Raw genomic sequence first — 19,280 nt, 5'->3', positions numbered from 1 at the left:
TCCAGGACGCGTGGCACCCAACCGATGGGGCGGATTTCTTTCGAGAAATCAGCCGGCTGAAGCCGAGCATTTTCCAAACAGGAAAGGGTAAAATATATTGCAAATTATTTCCGCAACAACGTGCTGGGTATCATCTAATTGGAAATAAATTGACTACTAGGTGGAAGTCCAAGCTTTGCCACATTGACCATGTTGCAGGCATGAAAACAGTTTTTATTGAAGTGTAAAAATAGCATGTGGCACAATCAAGATGATGAAATCTGTGAACATTACAACACGAACGAGAATTGATGTAGCGTGGTATAGACGTATTATCTTCGATATAAGCAAACTCTACAGGCTCCTAAGGACAACAGGAAGCCCATATTTGGGGCATATCGTGAAAACATCCTTTGGCGCATGGACGTACTTCGGAGATATCGTCACTGAGAACCTCTACAGGATCATTGCCACCACGACCTTCACCTCGATCATGGCAAAGTTCTGGCCAACGCATGCCCTTGGTCCACTAGAGAAGGGCACAAATGCATTGGGGTGCTTCGCGGCTCTCGTCGCTCCATTCTCAAACCTCATAGGCTTAAATTCGTCGGCATCCTCGCCCCATAGCTCTTTGTCACGGTGTATCGTTTTGATTGGGATTGTCAAGATCGTGCCTTTAGGCACCCTGATGCCATTGAGCTCGACATCTGATCCCGCTATCCTCTGGGTTAGTGAGACGGGGGCGTATAATCTGAGAGTTTCAAGGATGAACATGTTGACCAGTTTCAGCTTGTTGAGCATGTCGCCAGTGGGGATTTCGTTGCCACACTCACTTAGCACCTCCTCTCTGAGCGTCTGCTGCCACTCCCCATGCGTGCTCAGCAAGAACATGGTCCAGGTAAGCATCTGTGTTGTGGTCTCGTGCCCAGCTAAGTAGAAGGTTTTGCACTCTTCTATGATCTCATCTATGCTCATGAGCGGATTTTGCACCTGCTCCGGCGCGCATGCCTCCAGGATTACCCCGAGGATGTCGTTCCCGTAGCCTGTTGTGTCCTTCGCGGCGAGCCGGCTTTCGATGATGTTGATCAGTATGCTCCTCACCTTTCTCTGGAGCCTCCACATCTTCAGGTTATTTTTTGTTGGGAGATACCTAATTAATTTTGCAAATTGACACACATTGATTAATTTATTGTGCCCCATGAAACTTTATGAGGTGTGCTGATTTAAAATTACCAGCGGAGAGGGATGAACAAGAAGTTTGTAAATGTACCTGAATACTGAGATATGGCTCAAAACGTCATTGAATAGACTATAGAAGACAAGATACTGGAGCTCTTTCTGTATGAGATGTACTTCCTTGGCCTCTTTGTGGTTTCTGCCAAACGCTACGTGCGAGATCACATCAGCTGCAATCTCCCCGAACTGGCAGCTAATCTCGATCTCCAATTCGCCGTTGCCCTTCTCCAACTTTGTCTCCCAGTCGGAGACCACTGACCGAACACAGCCGGACACGGTCACTGCCAACATCTGTCAAGCCAAACCTCACCGCATAGGCAAAAGTTAACATAAATCACACTCCACATTCTTACGAAATAATCCTTCCGTTGTTTGGATTTTCACGGTCTGTAACTATAAACAACTTAATTTGATGCTATTCTTTTGTATATATGGCGGTAAATAAAACTTATTTTTCCATCCCAGGATTTAACTGCTTTATGCTTTCACTTATAAGTGACATACTATTACAGAAACCTCTTACTAGTGTCGTGCACAAAAGCCTAATAATGACGTAGAGGCAGCACATAACTGGTAAGTGGTTACTAGTGGCGCAAGTCACTAGCAACGCACACACCAGTAGTAACACAAACATTAGTGACATGTGATGTCTACAACACGACACTAATCTTTCTTTTACTGTTTTTTAGAAAGTATTTCTATATAGTCACTAGTGGCGTGTGGCTATGTTTGAACAGCACTAGTAGCGAACAACATGAGTAGCATGCGCCCCGTCATACAAGTACATTATCCAGGCCCATCTGCCACAACAACGTTTGCGCATGGGATTGATATATCAATGTAGAAACTACCCAGCCACCTTGACATCATTTACGCGTTACTTTGATATATCAATATAGAAACCATGAATTAAATAGATAATTCAAAATTGTATACATAACACATTTGTACATGCCCGTCGACAATAAGTCGTCTGTGGTGACTTTGTCAGTCTCAAGACCTAGAGGTTCAATCTCTTGGAGGTGCGCATATAAGTAGGGCGTGTGTACGTGCATTCATATGGGGTGAGTGTATGTACCTATGTGATTGTTTACGTCTATATTGTGTTTTGTAAAACTTGAAAAACACTTTTGTTGAACGTAAATTAGAAAAACACTAGTTATTACAATCACGTTTGAAAAAGGTAGGGAGGTGGTATGCCAACAGTTATGGTTGTTATGGACGAAGTCGACCACGGTATATATTTACTCCGTTCCTTTATGTACTTTTTTGGTACGCTGACAAGAGCACAAAATTAAACATAACTAAGAATAAAATTACCCTTAACTAATTATTAACTAATTCGATGTCTAGCAGTAGGTAAATAATAAGGCTATGTAACCCTGAGGGATACCACAACACCTGAAGTGGCGAGGGAACATAATGGCCAGTTCATTGCAGCCACTACAACGAAACTAGAGCATGTCCCGGATGTTGTTTCGGCCAAAGCCGGAGCCTGTTTAAAGGACACAAACTTGCAACATGATTGGGGTGCAATAACATACTCCCTCCGTTCCTAAATACTCACTCCGTTTCCAAATACTTGTCTTTTTAGGCATTTCAAATGGATCAACATACGGATGTATGTAAACATATTTTAAAGTGTAGATTCACTCATTTTGCGCCGTATGTAGTCACTTGTTGAAATCTCTAGAAAGACAAGTATTTAGGAACGGAGGGAATATAAGTCTTTGTAGAAATTCTACTATGAACCACATACGAATGTATATAGATGCATTTTAAGTGCAGATTCATTCATTTTGCTCCGTATGTAGTCCACCTAATGGACTCCTTACAAAGACTTATATTTAAAAACGAAGGGAGTACAAGTTTGCATGGATAATATCACAGTGGTATAGACTGTAGACGAGGACAAAGGATATTCTATGGTGGTAGCCCCTATTTTACTCGATCTGTCGTAATGAGTGAAATAGTTATGGAAAGGCAGATATTGTTTTTCATAATTGGGAGTCTAATGCAGTAGCTCATGTGCCAGCAGAGTGGGGGCATGAGAACCAACCTTCGGAGTGGTTTGATACGCCCCGGAGTTTATTGTTAAATTCTTAGCATACGATATAAGCGAAAAGGCTTCTTCGCGGCCGCGCGTCGCAACGCGGGATTAGCTTCAGGCGTTGCATGCTTTTGGACAGGGACAAAGGGGCCCACCGCATGTGTCTTCAATATCAAAAAACCGGATCCAGCTTATCTGCTCCGTTCTCATGCTCCCATTTGTGCTCCCACTTCATCCTACGGCTGTCCTTTTCCCTTTTTCTTTTCTAATCTAATCATCTCCCCCCCTGATTTTCAGGGGGTGGGGTCGGGTCTTATTTTCTTTCAATCAAATCAAACCACGTATGCGGGAGCACGGATGGGAGCATGGGAAGGGAGCAGGCAAGTCTCGTCCCAAAAAATCACCCCCATGATTTCAACTGGTGGGGTCGGGGTGTGCCTTTCATATTTTTATGTCCCTCCGTGATTTCAACTGGTGGGGCTGGGATGTTTCCTTTTCTATCTCTCATCCCGCCTTACATGAATTTTGCCAAAAGTGAACTCCATCAAACTTACCTAACTTGTGTCATGGTAAACGTGGCAGGCTTAGTACTTTTTGATTAATTCCGTTTTTGTCTTATGTCAAAGTCTGTAAAATTTGGCCAACTTTATTATATTAAAAAGCATCAACGTTTATAATATCAAATAAATATAATATAAAAATGTATTTAATGATAGATTTAATAATATTAATTTTCCATGGTAAATATTATAAAAAGTACTAGACTTGATCAACTTTGGAAAATCTGAATCAAGGCAAAACTAATACTCCTTTACATGGAGGAGTATATATATACCTTTAGCTTGTCAAGGTTGAAGACTGGGTGGACGACCTTCCGGTGGCGCTTCCACTCGTCGCCGTCGATGAGGATGAGCCCCTTGCCGAGCCCGCGGGTGAAGTGATCGTTGACGGGATTCTTGGTGAACAGCCCCGTGCGGTCGGAGAGCACCTGCTGCACCATGTTCACGTCGCCCATGAACAACTGCGGCTTCTCCCCGAACCAGGACACGAACGTCCGCCCTGCATGCATGTGCGTATGAAGAAAATGATCGAGCACGTAGACGTACGCTGACTCCGACTCGCGTACCGTAGAGGGCCATCCATTTACGTAAGTGGGGCTGCACCAGAGCGCCATAGTCGTGGCAGCCGGCGTCGAGCGCGAGGCCGGCGGCCTCGGCGATGAGCCGCTTCATCTCCAGGAGGTTGCCGACCAGGAACTGGTAGTCTGGCCCGCCAACGCCCTGCGCCCGGAACGCCCTGGCTATGGCGCGGGGCCGCCACACGAACCGCGACAGCGCGCTGAGCGCCCACCACGAGGCCAGCGCCGCCGCCGCACCGGCCGCCACCGTCCAGATCATGGCCGCGCCCATGGTGTTGGTGTGTGCGTTAGGACTTAGGAAACTCGTGTGTCTCTGCTGTAGGACTCGAACGAGCGGAGGAGTTGGTATTTATACAACATTTTTGGGTAGCAACTAAAGGCGAAGGTCTTTCTCTCGAGGAATGGGTATGGGCGGTAACCCCAGCCTGTCCTGACAGCGACAACCATAGAAAATATTCCGGCGCACAGACTTCTGGTGAAGTACGGATAAGAGAAGAAAGCACCATATAGCCACTCCGTACATGACATAACTGAAGTACGGAGAGTCACTGTGTATGATTAAAAATTTGCCCATACTTAGCATAATTTACATAGAAAATATCAACCTTTTCTCTAAAACTGTAGTTTAGCTTGCATTATACTAGTGTAAAAAACGCTCTTATATGTTCGAACTGAGGGACTAATTAACTAGGAGTAGTTGAGTTGTAACTACTAGTTGAGTGCATCTAGACTGAGAAGTTTGTCAATCTCAACACCCGCCGGCGGCAGTGCTGGATTATAGATGGGCTTTGGCCCATATAAGACAGTAATCTCTGATTAATCTCTAAGGCCCATTTAGATGCATGGCAAGTGGTGAGAAATTTAATATCATACTGCTATTGTAGTAAGAGTGAGACCTCTTATAAGGGCTACTCTACCACATGCCATTGGGAGCTTGGAAAGAGAAGTTGTACACGCGCGCTCCTCCTTCGCTGCCGCCCACCTTGCCTCGCCTAGCCTAGCCACGAAACACCTATATAAGGAGGCGCTAGCCTGTGGAGTGAACCCTAACTAACTGTGCTGCCTCCGGCGATTCCAGCCCGACGAAAGCATGGACGGTTGGTCGGGAGAGCAGGTGCCTCCAGAACCCCTTCGTTCAAGATCCTGCCCGGGAGAACGGCCATAAGGTTTTCGGGGAGCGTCTCGGCGCGAGTGCTCCCAATCCGTCCTCCTCTGCTTTGACTACTTCCCCTGCATCGACACATGGCCATGTTGGAACTGCCAGTCCCTTGCCTCGTCTACAGCTCGCCGCAGCTCTCTCTCTCTCTCTCTCTCAGTGCTTCTGCTCAAGCGATCAAGAGAAGAAGGCGAAGGGTGGACACAGGAGGTTCCTCGTGCTCATACACCGCCGCCACTACGGCCTTGTATTTTCTCCTCGAGCCACAACTCGAGTGCACACCTATTACAACGTCACCGTACAGGTTTTATACCCAGGGCCAATGACCGGGCACGTACCCTCACTCCCTGCTCTCTCGCGTCCACGATCCGCCCGCCTCGCTCGTGGCAGCGACGGGCTCCAGCGCGCAGCTTGCGGCTGGCTTCCAACGGATCATGCACGAGATCCCCGTACGGCTCGCCAACAGACCAGGCCTCCCATGACGTGTTCCGTGTACATGCACACGCACGCTCAAACGCTACCCACGCACCCACACACACGCCTACGTACACCCACGCCACGGAGCCGGCCGTGCCCCACTCGCCCCATGCACGCCCATGCACGTGCCTGGTGCTCCCGACGCGAACGCCGCCATCCGGGCATGGCTTGCTGCTATCATTCACGCCCCAAGCCATGACCCTTGCACGTGTCAGGCTCGTCGTCGATGTCGCACCGTCATGTACGCCTCCGCTTGCTGCCGCTGCAGCAGCCCGCAGTCCCGTGCACCGCCACGCCGCGTCTCCGTGCCATGCACCACCACGGTTGTCGCGCCGAGCCGTCGCGACCTCTGCGCCACCACGCAGGTCCTTCGCGACCTCCTCGTCTCCGCGACCGCCGTGCCCTTCGCGCGCACTCCCGACGTCCCCGCGCTCCCGGCCCGCGCTCCCGCCGCGCACGTACGCGATCTGCGCAACCAGGTCCAGCGCCTCGACGCGGTCCACGCCCGTGGTCCCGACGCGTCCGACGCGTCCAGTGCGCACCCATAACACGCACCGGTCGCGCCCGGCTCGCCGCCACGCCTCATTCGCCATGGTCCGCACGCCTCCAGCTCGCGCCATGATCGCGCTCCGACACGATCAACGCGGCCGATCCGGCGTGTCCAGGAGCTTGGCCTTCTCTCCGCCGAGCCACGCACGCTCAAACGCTACCCACGCACGCACACACACGCCTACGTACACCCACGCCACGGAGCCGGCCGTGCCCGACTCGCCCCATGCACACGCCTGGTGCTCCCGACGCGAACGCCGCCATCCGGGCACGGCTTGCTGCTATCAGGCCATAGCCGCCGCCACCAAGAATAAGGCCACAGACGATGTCGAGGCTGCTGCTACCGCCGCCGTGTTGGCCTGGCCAGCTGGAAAGTATGACTTGTCCATCCCCTATTTACTCGTTCATGTGCTAGCCGTATATGTACTGTTAATAGATGTTTCGGTTCTATGTACTGTACATGCTCCTATGCTTAGGTATCAGTATGAGTTGCATACTGTGATTGCCATGTTTACTATCTAATCGTGGATTAGATTAATTAGAAAAGTGCTAATATTTCCAGCAATCCAAAAACCTTATTTTAGGCACTTTTGGATTCAAGGCTTTGCCGCTACGTTAAAACCGGAAAAGTTTACCGGAACACATTTTAAACGTTGGCAGAGGAGGACCACCTTGTGGCTCACAGCTATGATGTCTTCTGGGTCAGTGCTGGGACTCCCAGTGGAACGATTGATCTTGAAAAGGATAAGGCATTCACAGAAGCAACCACTTGGTTGACGCATATCTCCATATGTGCATTGCCAAAAACTTGTGGGATGCGCTCGAAGCTATTTTCGTCGCAACCGATGCTAGAAGCGAGCTATATGCCATGGAGCAGTTCCATGATTACGAGATGGTTGATAACCATCCTGTATTGGACCAGACTCATGATATATAGTGTATTGCTAAGGAGCTAGAGCTCCTGAAGTGTGAGTTACCGGACAAGTTTGTCGCGGGTTGTATTATTGCAAAACTTCCTCCTGGATGGAGGAACTTTGCTACTTCTCTCAAGTACTTGAGAAGTGAATTCTCTGTTGAGGATGTCATCGGTTATCTAAGTGTTAAGAAAAACTCAAGATCAAATGGCTCACACATGAAAGGGGTAGAGGGTTCTTCTAGCGCCAATGTAGTGCAGAAGAATTTTCACAAGTTCAAGGGAAAGAACACTGTCCAGCAGAATACTACCTTCACGAAGAAGGGTTAGAAGAAAGACAAATGGTTCTTTACCTGTGGTTCAGAGGAATATTGGGCATACAAGTGGCCAAACAAATACAAGAAGCCAAGACAGGACTCCCAGTCTGTCAATGTGATGATGAGCAACAATGATGGGGCATCTGGGTATGGTAATGAGTTTATCGTACTTTTAGTTTATCAGTCCATTGATTGGTGGGTTGACACAGGTGCAAATATTCATGTGTGTGTTGATATGTCTCTCTTCTCTTCTTGTTAGGTTGCACAAGATTTCTCCGTCCTGATGGGGAATGGCTCGCATGCTTCTGTTCATTGTGTTGGCACGGTAGATCTGAAGTTTACTTCGGGAAAGATCATGCAACCGAAGAACGTGCAACATGTCCCTGCCATCAAGAAGAATCTCGTTAGTGTCTTCCTTCTATGTAAAGAAGGGTTTAAGTTCGTATTCAAGTCAATAAAGTAGTTGTATCTCGGTATGGACTATTTGTTGGAAAAGGATATGATTGCATAGGTTTGTTCTGCCTTTCCCTAGTAAATTTTTGTAATAAAGTCGTGATCGGGCCAGGTGGGCGCGGTGCAGTACCCCGAAGCCACCGGTGTCCTCGCCCCAGCCGGGAGTGGCCGGAGGCAACGGGCATGCACTGATGCGCCCCCTCCCCTGCTCTCTGTCGAGAGGAAGAAGAAGCAGGCGCAAGGGGTGAGAGAGAGCTAGGCGGGCCCCACGTGTAAGTCTCTCAGCATTGATCCTCTAGACCCGTTGACCGTTTTAAGTGAAAGTGTATTCATGAGAATATGTTTTCCTCTCTGGAAAGCGTACTTTCCTCTTACTACGTCTAAGAATGTGTTTTCCTATGCAGAAGGCGTACTCTGGTGTTCTTCGGGTCAAAATACGCTTTCACTTCTCTGAAAGTGTATTTTCCCCAAAGGCTCCTTCTGTTTAACCCTACAAGGACCTATTTGTAAATATTTCTATTACAGATTGGTCCCTAGTGTTCAACCATCCACATCTCTGCGACCGTAACTCCGAATCAGGTGATTCCAAAGACCACGTTCTCGGCCCGTTGAGCCCGTTGTGTTGGTACCATTTTCACTATGTTGTCACATATTGAAAATGATCATTTTCCCCTTGCCCTTATTTATCCCCCTCCGAGAGAGAAACGTTTTCGGTGAATCTTTCTGCGACTTCATCGCACTTCTTCCCGGAGAAACCTTCAACCCCGGGCAAGCCACGACAGCCACTTGCATGATGGCCTTGCAGTAGCCATGGTTTTTTTACTTACATATTTAATTATTGTTTGCTCATCTACTATTGATATTACTTTTTCAGTTGTCATTGTGGATCCATGCTCATCCTCATGCTTTGTGCTTATGCACCCTGTTAGTCATGTGACTACTTGCTAGTATCATTATTCTCGTATGTCATTCTTGCTATTATTACATGCTGGTGATAGTGATGTTCATATGATGCATTATTATCGTCTGTTATGAAAAGTACCTATGATATGCATGATCATCGCTATGCCATGTTCATCTGCATCTGGTAGACTAAGTGATTTATTATTGTTGATGCTAATGCTCCATATGTTAAATGGTTATACTTCTCATCCATGTTCATGTTGATATCATGCTCGTATGCATTATCATTTCATCATGCCATTTTAATATGACTCAGCTCATTACTTTTCAAGTTTAACCGGACATTAATTGAAGTTGAACACCTGTTGGCTGAGTCATAGTGCATTCTAGACGAGTTGACCAGTGCAACCACACTTGCCTGGATGGGGAAGCCCTAATATGGTCTATTGTCATGCCTCTCGCTGGTGCCTCCAACTAGGGAAGGTTATGTGTCTGCGCTACCTTGCCCCGTGGGCGGCAATAACCTTGTGTGCCCAAGTTGTGTTGTACCCGGGTTGTCCCCGTTTGGGACCATTTTTGTTTTGTCACGACGATGGCCGTTTGATGTCCAGAGTGGCATCCGGGGCCACCCATGACTTAGCCCAAAGGCGATTTTTTCAGAGTGGCCAGGAGAGTGAAATGCAATAGATTGGTTTTGTCGGAACGCCGTTCGTCCACCCAAATGGGAGTGCGAGGCCATGGGTTCTGTAGTGTGGGTACAATGTACTAACCTCTGCAGAGTGTATAATCTATCGATAGTCGCGCCCGTAGATTGTGATGCCCCCGATTCAATCGTACACTAATCATACATGCAAATGTGTACGATCAAGATCAAGGACTCACGGGAAGATATCACAACACAACTCTAGACACAAATTAAAATGATACAAGCTTCATATTACAAGCCAGGGGCCTCAAGGGCTCAAATACATCAGCTCGAAAACACAAGAGTCGCCGGAAGAAACAATATCTAAGTACAGACATAAGTTAGACAAGCTTCCCTTAAGAAGGCTAGCACAAAAGCAACATCGATCGAAAAGGCAAGGCCTCCTGCCTGGGAGCCTCCTAACTACTCCTGGTCATCGGCGGTCTCCACATAGTAGTAGGCACCCTCAGTGTAGTAGCAGTCGCTGTCGAAGGTGGTGTATGGATCCTGGGCTCCAGCATCTGGTTGCAGCATCCGGGAAGAATGCAAAGAGGTGGAAAAAGGGGAGCAAAGCAACCGTGAGTACTCATCCAAAGTGCTCGCAAGCAAGGATCTACACTACATATGCATCAGTATCAATGAAATGGGCTATATCTGTGGACTGAACTGCAAAATGCCAGAAGAGAAGGGGAAAGCCTAGCCTATCGAAGACTAGCATCTTCAAGCAGCTCCAAGCATCTTGCAGCATCAGAAGATATAAGAGTAGCATAAGGTAAAGTAGTAGTAGTGTTATCAACCTCGGCCAGAGATCCTTTCTCGACTCTCAATGAGAAAGCAATCCCAGAGCCATACTATCCATTTCTCATCTCAAGTATCCAGTTCTAGTTGTATCGATCGGGATACAACTCCAAGAGTCTCTTACCATAGGACATGCTATCGATAGATATTTTCTTCCCTGCAGGGGTGCACCAACTTACCCACCACGCTCGATTAACTCCGGCCGGACACACTTTACTGGGTCATGCCTGGCCTCGGCCAAACAATACGTCACAACCCGGCCTAGACTAAATAGAGAGGTCAACACGCCGTACTAAACCTATGCCCCCAGGGGTCATGGGCCATCTCCCCGGGAACTCCTGCATGTTGCGTACGCGGTCGGTGAGCAGACCTAGCTACCTCCTTCAAAAAGGTAGGTGCTTACTAGTCCAACCCGGCACGTGCCGCTCAGTCGCTGACGTCTATTAAGCTTCAGCTGATGCATACGACGCAGAACGCCCATACTATGCCCACGTGATGGTTAGTGCTATCAGGCCAGAGGCCCCTTGGATGAAATATCCAAATCGTAGAGGATTAGGAACGCGCGGTAACAAGTAGAGACTCGCGAAAGATGTGACCTGTTGCCCCATCTCGAGGACTTGTGGCAAGGGCTAGGAATGCCCGGCCACGCCTCGTAAGTATCTTGTGGCACCTTCCAGGTCAACCCGACTCCACATCGCTCGCAATTAAGCTCGCGCGGGTACCCTTGAGGCCGACCCATCTTTAGTAACATGGTTCAGTGTAAAGTCATAGTAACCATAGTAACTGTGTGTCTAACACCAATGGGAAACCTGAGGAACCACCCCAGGTGGATTCTACTCGATGTAATCATCAAGGTGAATGGAAGAGGAACCACCCTCGAGGTCCACACTTGAGGGGTTGCATGACAGAGTCGTATCAGAAGTGGTTAAGGAGGAAATCACCCTCGATGACCACGACCGAATAGCTACACTACATGGTTAACATCAGAAGTGCTGATGAGGTCTCACCCTCGGCAACCCAGTAGTGTCGAGCAACTAAGGGGAAGTGATGTGCGGTGTCGGGGCCTGGTCTTCAATCCCGTTGATCGGGTCTTCGATGATGAAGCAGGGGCAACAAGGACAAGGTGGAGGGTCACTGATGGATCACTAACCAACCTATACTAAGCAGTTTAGGATAAGCATGTAAGTAACAATAAGCAGGTTACAAAAGTAGGCTATGCATCAAAATAGGAGCAATCAATTACAGTAGCAAAATCTAATGCAAGCATGAGGGAATGGAATGGGCGATATCGGGATGATCAAAGGGGGGCTTTCCTGGAAGCTCTGCAGAAAAGGAAGAAGTGTCATCGTCGACGTAGTCGATCACAGTGGCAGCATCGGTCTCGGGGTCTACCGGAGAGAAGAGGGGGAAGAAACAATAAATATAAAGCCAACAAAGCATCACAAAGCATAACATGGCAATATGTTGTGCAGGGTGTGACCTAATGTATGGCTATACGATATAGGTGAAGGGGGAATTTAACCGAGAATGTATTCCCCGTACCTGTGGCAGATAGATGACCGAAGGGGAATGTTCCATGTTCAGATAGTTAGAGGCATCTGACAGGTAAACGGACCGCGTATTCGGATTCGTCTCGTCATTCTCAGAAACTTTCATGTATAAAGTTTTTCCATCCGAGCTATGGTTTATTTTCTATGAATTTCTAAAGATTAAAGTATTTTCTGAAATTATTCAAATTAACAGAAATTCATTATGACGTCAGGGTTGTGTGGGGATGATGTTAGCGGTCAACAGACTCGCTGGCCAGGTCAAAACTGACTCTTGGGTCCAGTGGGACCCACATGTCAGCCTCTGTTAGCCTAACAGTAATTTAAACTAAACTAACAGGCTAATTAGAGGGGTGGGCCCTGGTGTCAGTGAATAATTAATTACTATTTAATTAACAGATTTTAATTAGCAGACTTGATTATTTATTTTAAAACATTTTAAACAAGTGGGGCCCACACGTTAGTCTCACTAGGCAGCCTAGTCAGCAGTTGACTGGGTCAACCCAGTCAACTGGGGCCCATGTGGCCCGCTGTCAGCCTCACGGGAGGCTGCACCTTCGGTGCCTGGATAGCGTCATCGGGCTTTCGTCGCCGACGACCATTCCAGCGGCGGAGCGGCTCAGGAGGTGGTCGGGATTCATCCTCCGGCCACCAAATCGAGCGCGGAAGGGCGGGATCGAGCGAGCGTGGAGCGGCGCATTGCGTGATAGTACTGGCCCGGCCGAAAACGCACTAAAATGACGGCGGCACGCACCGCGGTGGTCGCCAGAGTTCGGGCAAACACGCGGTCGGCGCTAGAGGCTATGAGGAAGGGACCTAGCGGCACGGGCATACGCGGCGAGGTGGCCTGAGCACTCTCGAGTGCTCGGGCGAGCATGACGATGCCCATGGCGACAGCGGCGAGCTATACGGCGGAGCTGTGCTTGTCCATGGCGGATGCAGTGGCTACGGGAGTGCAAGAGGCTAGGGGAGTGAGGGAAGGGGAAGAGGGGCTCACCACGTGGCGCAAGAAAGGCCCGTGGTAGTTTAGGAGCAGCAGGAGTCTACGGCGTTCGTCGGAGACGCGCCGGCGATCCGAGGAAGAAGACGGCCTCAATCCAAGGCTGCGATGATGCAGAGCTCGGGCTCGAGGTCGGGGATGCTGTAGCGGGGTCTATCGGAGCTTCTCGACATGATGGCGAGCGAGGTGTCGGTTGTGGCCGCGGCTATGGCGCAGCCATGGCGACGACGATGCTCGGTGAGGGGGAAGAGAAGGGGATCTGGAGGGAAGTGGGAGAGGCGGAGAGGGGAGTGGAGTGGCAGAGTGAGTGGATGAGAGGGGAGGTGGATCTCGAGGGGACGCGGTTGTCAGCCTTATCCCCTCGGGACGGCACCGGCGAGTTGGTGCGACAGCGACCAGCCTTCTGTAGCGACGGGGTCTGGGGCACAGTGAACTGACCAGGGAGGGGGCTGGCCAGCTAGGAGGGGATCTCGAGGGGACGCGGTTGTCAGCCTTATCCCCTCGGGACGGTGCCGGCGAGGTGGTGCGACAGCGACCAGCCTCCTGTAGCGACGGGGTCTGGGGCACAGAGAACTGACCAGGGAGGGGAGTGGGCTGGCCAGCTAGGGGGATCTCGAGGGGACACGGTTGTCAGCCTTATCCCCTCAGGACGGCGCCGGCGAGGTGGTGCGACAACGACCAGCCTCCTGTAGCGACGGGGTCTGGGGCACAGAGAACTGACCAGGGAGTGGGAGTGGGCTGGCCAGCTGGAGTGGGCCGAGGCCCAATGGGAGGCCAGGGGCTCTTTTCTCTCTCTCCCCCTCTGCTTTTCCTTTTTAATTTCTTTTCTGTTTTTCCAACAGCTTTTGCATCTTCTTTTTAGACACTAATGACTTTGCAAAATTATGCCACTGGTCAAAACAATTTCAAAGAATAATTGGGCATTGCCACAAAAAGTTTGGGGCCTTCAGGAGTTGTCCAAGCATTTTTAGAAAATGAAAAGGACATCTTAAATACTGCTGGACCACATAATAAATTCTCAGGGGTAACTTGGGAATTCCAAAAATGTTGGCTTCAACATGACAAATATCTAGGGATTATTTGCCATAGGATGAACTATTTTATTTGCATGAAAGAAGAAGCAAATATTTGACATGCAGTTTGAATTTGAATTTGAAGCAGATTTTGGAGAAGTGGCATTTTTCCATGATGATCATGATGACATGACATTCATTAGGGGGAGATTACTGTAGTGTGATGCTGGGGATGTTACAAATCTCCTCCACTAATAGAAATCTCGTCCCGAGAATTAGGTGGGGAAGTAAAGAGTAACTTCGGGTGAACTGGCCCTTATAGGGTTAATTGTCTGGTGAACAATGCAGGGAATGTGACAGAAGTATCTCTCAAGTTGAAATTTAAGAAAACATCGAGAGTAAAATATGAAGGTACAATAAGAAGTTTCAAGCTAATGGACAAATGATCGATACCTGAACAGAGTGTGAGAAGGGGTTCAGAGCATCGGGAATATATCATCTCTCGAAGGGTGGCTCGTGATAACACACAAAGCCAAGAGCATAAGATACTTTGACATCAAGGTTGTACAGAAGAGTTAGGTTTCGATCCTGTGGAACTGTGGGTTATGGGCCCACCATGTGGGTAATAAGTAGGAAGGCATTGACATCTTGCATTGTCATGATAACAAGGCATGTCAGAGAATAACCTATTATTTATGTTGGCAACAATGTTGGTACCAAGGGCGAGGGATGAAGAGAACCATTTTCCTGCTCGTTGAACGAGGCGGACTAATAGGCAAAGTTCTCATCCATCGGTGGTTACCGGAATGCCAACAACAATAATAACAAGGTCTTACTGACAAATTTCACACCAAGGTGTTTCCATAAGAAGGAAACTATTACTGCTTAGATCTCATAAATCACAAGGAAGGTTAAAAAAACAATGGAAAAGAAAAGGTGATCATTAGATTAATCAGAACATTGGAAAGGAAAAATGTGTTTACACACAAGATTTGGGAGTATATCCTTCCCAAGGGGAAGCGGAGCAGGATATACATGATATGACAGCAAGTTCAAAAGCTTTTAGATAAAGGGGCGAGGGGATAATCATGATATTACCCATACAATGGTGTTTGGATAATAGATCAAGAAACATTCGACAATGTGCTTCTAATGTTCTTGTTGATATTGGGAATACCTCAGTCATGCTTCGAGGTAGCATTAACATGGTATTACAAGTAGGGGTTGGAGTTGAAGATCACAAGAAATACTCAAGGAACAATTGCAGGAATAGCAAGGAGTCCAAGGTATAACCAAGACATGATCAAACATGTGTTGGAAAGAAGACAAGGGGGGTTGTCAATGATAACTCAAATCATCGAAGGTCAAGGATGGTATTTCTCATCACGAATTCGATTGATATGCTGGAAGAGCTTAGAATGTTGACGAGCACGACACAATTGTCAAGAGATTTTAGGAAGATGTAATCGATCGGCGATGACATCAAGTCAAAGGAATGATGAAGCAAAAAGTTATTGGAACCACAGGTACGACACAAACTCAAAAGCAAGCTTGCTGTTCAAGGCGAAATACTATGACAAGGAAGATCGACATAAGCTTAGCTCATCATCAAAAATTCTATTCCGGGAAGAAGGACCAGGTAGCACAGTTAAAACTTAGCACGATAATGACATAGCCGGCTAGGCTAGGAATGACTTGAAGGATTATTAAACTCGTATGCAATGAAAATTACATAGAGTTATAGAATCGAAGTGCAGAATCGATTCAATTATCGGTGTCGTCGAGTGATTAATAACTTAGATCCCGGGGGAAATCTGAAATCGGTGAGAAGCAATACTAGATGAAGACTCATAGGAAGCAACACAATTCTTTGATATTCTCGAGGTACCAGAGGGTAATACTCGAAGGAAGATCAAAATAGAGGTTGCGGAGATGCATTGTTCTGCAGAAGACAAGTGCTTTAACTTGTCCGAGAAATGGAATTAAAGGGGAACAATAATAGTTAGAACCACGGTTGCAAAGGACCAAACATAGATACCATATGAACTTATTATAAGGGGATTATTATATCACAAGAAGCTTCCATGATAAGTTCCACATTAGGTCTGTGGGCATGAACACAAAGTTCAAGGTTGACTACCACTTCTCCAATGCAAAACCTTTCATTCACTTCTCACTTTCGACGAAGTTGTAGTGTTGAAATTTTATCTGGCATAACACCAGTAGAGTATGACCTGTAGAAGTTTCTGGGTTCACACAGATTAGAAAAGGCATAGGTTCAACCCATCGGGGCATCTTAGGAACATATACCATGAACTTCAATACTACTTAACACCAGCTCAAAAGTAGAGCATGGTTCACAAAAACAGAGGATAATGTTTACCATAGGCATTATGTGTCAGGGGAAAACTCACGAGAATTTAGAATGTGAAAGACACTACCGGATAATAATCCAACAAAGGATTTGGCGGTCCACAAAGGATCTGATGTGATTATCGGTACTCAACTAGAGGAAGAAAGAATGCAAAGGCATCAGATTATAGATATATCTGGATAACTTCAAAGCTTAAATACAAAAGGGATTACAATTTTTAAATTAGGAGATCATAAGCAGATGCTCTGATTAAAAGATAATTGAGTTGAATCAATATAGATCGACAATCGATCAAGGTTAGATTTGCCAAGAACAAGCTCAAGTTCGGAGTGACGTCTGAGCCGGAAGGGTGAATGCTAGGACCTGATTGAGGATTGCGAGCATTCACAACATATTGGATCAAGGGACTTGAAACGATAATGACAGAGGATGTCAATGGAGCTTACTAGAAATTTGGAATTAACCATAATGCAGGCATGCAAGACTTTCCAAAGCAATAGGTTGCAAAGGATTATTGGAAGGTCAAATAGCATTTCGGGGTATTTTGTGAAACACATGAATAACAAGGAATGAACAAATCCTCGATAAGTGTGAGGAATTATTTGAACATGTATTCATGTGGAAGAAGGAGCTGCAAGGCAGCAGGAACAATGGATTCTCAGAATATTGAAAAGTATTTTAGGGTATCTTGTAATAACAAGAGCAATTGGAAATGAAGGTATGGACGACAAGTGTATGCAGCTATCCATAGAGATTTATTGGTGATAGGGAATTGCAATGGTGAAGGGCACAAGGGTCTCGAGAAAAACATCAGAGAGTATCTTCAGAATCTCCTGGTGCACCAAGCGATCATCTGGAATGAAGGGATCTCCGGGAGGAAATATTTACGAGAACCTAATGTTAGAGTTAATAAAATCATTTAACCCAAATAGAAAAGAGATCAGAGTCCCAGAGTATAGACGAGGAATAAAAGATCCTAATACTACCCAAAGGTGACGTGGGCCCGTAAGCCACACAACCATGTTAGTAAAAAATTTCAATGACTAAACTCGACTTCGGCCAAGGAGTTGGAAAGGGGGCTACCTACAGGCAGTCGGCTCTGATACCAACTTGTGATGCCCCCGATTCAATCATACACTAATCATACACGCAAATGTGTACAATCAAGACCAAGGACTCACGGGAAGATATCACAACACAACTCTAGACACAAATTAAAATAATACAAGCTTCATATTACAAGCCAGGGGCCTCGAGGGCAAGAATACATCAGCTCAAAAACACAAGAGTCAGCGGAAGCAACAATATCTAAGTACAGACATAAGTTAGACAAGTTTGCCTTAAGAAGGCTAGCACAAAAGCAACATCGATCAAAAAGGCAAGGCCTCGTGCCTGAGAGCCTCCTAACTACTCCTGGTCATCGGCGGTCTCCACGTAGTAGTAGGAACCCTCAGTGTAGTAGCATTCATCATCGAAGGTGGTGTCTAGATCCTGGGCTCCACCATCTGGTTGCAGCATCCGGGAAGAATAAAAAGAGGTGGAAAAAGAGGAACAAAGCAACCGTGAGTACTCATCCAAAGTACTCGCAAGCAAGGATCTACACTACATATGCATCGGTATCAATGAAATGGGCTGTATCTGTGGACTGAACTGCAGAATGCTAGAGGAGAAGGGGAAAGCCTAGCCTATCGAAGACTAGCATCTTCAAGCAGCTCCAAGCATCTTGCAGCATCAGATGAGATAAGAGTAGCATAAGGTAAAGTAGTAGTAGTGTTATCAACCTCGGCCAGAAATCCTTTCTCGACTCTCAACGAGAAAGCAATCCCAGAGACATACTATCCATTTCTCATATCCATTTCTCATGTCAAGTATCCAGTTCTAGTTGTATTGATCGAGATACAACTCCAAGTGTCCGTTACCGTAGGAAAGGCTGTCGATAGATGTTTTCTTCCCTGCAGGGGTGGACAAACTTACCCACCACGCTCGATTAACTCCGGCCGGACACACTTTACTGGGTCATGCCCGGCCTCGGCCAAACAATACGTCGCAACCTGACCTAGACTAAATAGAGAGGTCAACACGCCGGACTAAACCTATGCCCCCAGGGGTCATGGGACATTGCCCCGGGAACTCCTGCACGTTGCATATGCGGCTGGTGAGCAGACCTAGCTACCTCCTTCAAAAAGGCAGGTGCTTACCAGTCCAACCCGGCACGCGCTGCTCAGTCGCTGACGTCTATTAAGCTTCGGCTGATGCATACGACGCAGAACGCCCATACTATGCCCACGTGATGGTTAGTGGTATCAGGCCAGAGGCCCCTCGGATCAAATATCCAAATTGTAGTGGATTAGGAACGGGTGGTAACAAGCAGAGACTCACGAAAGATGTCACCCCGTTGCCCCGTCTCGAGGACTTGCGGCAAGGGCTAGGAATGCCCGGCCACACCTCGTACATATCTTGCGGGCACCTCCAGGTGAACCGGACTCCACATCACTCGCAATTAAGCCCGCGCGGGTACCCCTCAGGGCCGACCCATCTTTAGTAACATGGTTCATTGTAAAGTCATAGTAATCATAGTAACAGTGTGTCTAACACCAAGGGGAACCCTGAGGAACCACCCTCGGTGGATTCCAGTCAATGTGATCATCAAGGTGAACGGAAGACGAACCACCCTCGAGGTCCACACTTGAGG

General features: G+C 47.4%; 1 pseudogene; it reads right to left on the bottom strand.

Annotated features, from left to right (window-relative positions):
- Positions 1 to 238: 238 nt before the first annotated feature.
- On the bottom strand, positions 239 to 4,674 carry LOC119367497 (annotated as a pseudogene).
- Positions 4,675 to 19,280: the final 14,606 nt, after the last annotated feature.

The sequence above is a fragment of the Triticum dicoccoides genome, chromosome 2B (assembly GCF_002162155.2).
Source record: "Triticum dicoccoides isolate Atlit2015 ecotype Zavitan chromosome 2B, WEW_v2.0, whole genome shotgun sequence".
Lineage (NCBI taxonomy): Eukaryota > Viridiplantae > Streptophyta > Magnoliopsida > Poales > Poaceae > Triticum > Triticum dicoccoides.
Note: the sequence above shows the minus strand (reverse complement) of the source record. Positions and strands in the feature narration are given on the sequence as shown.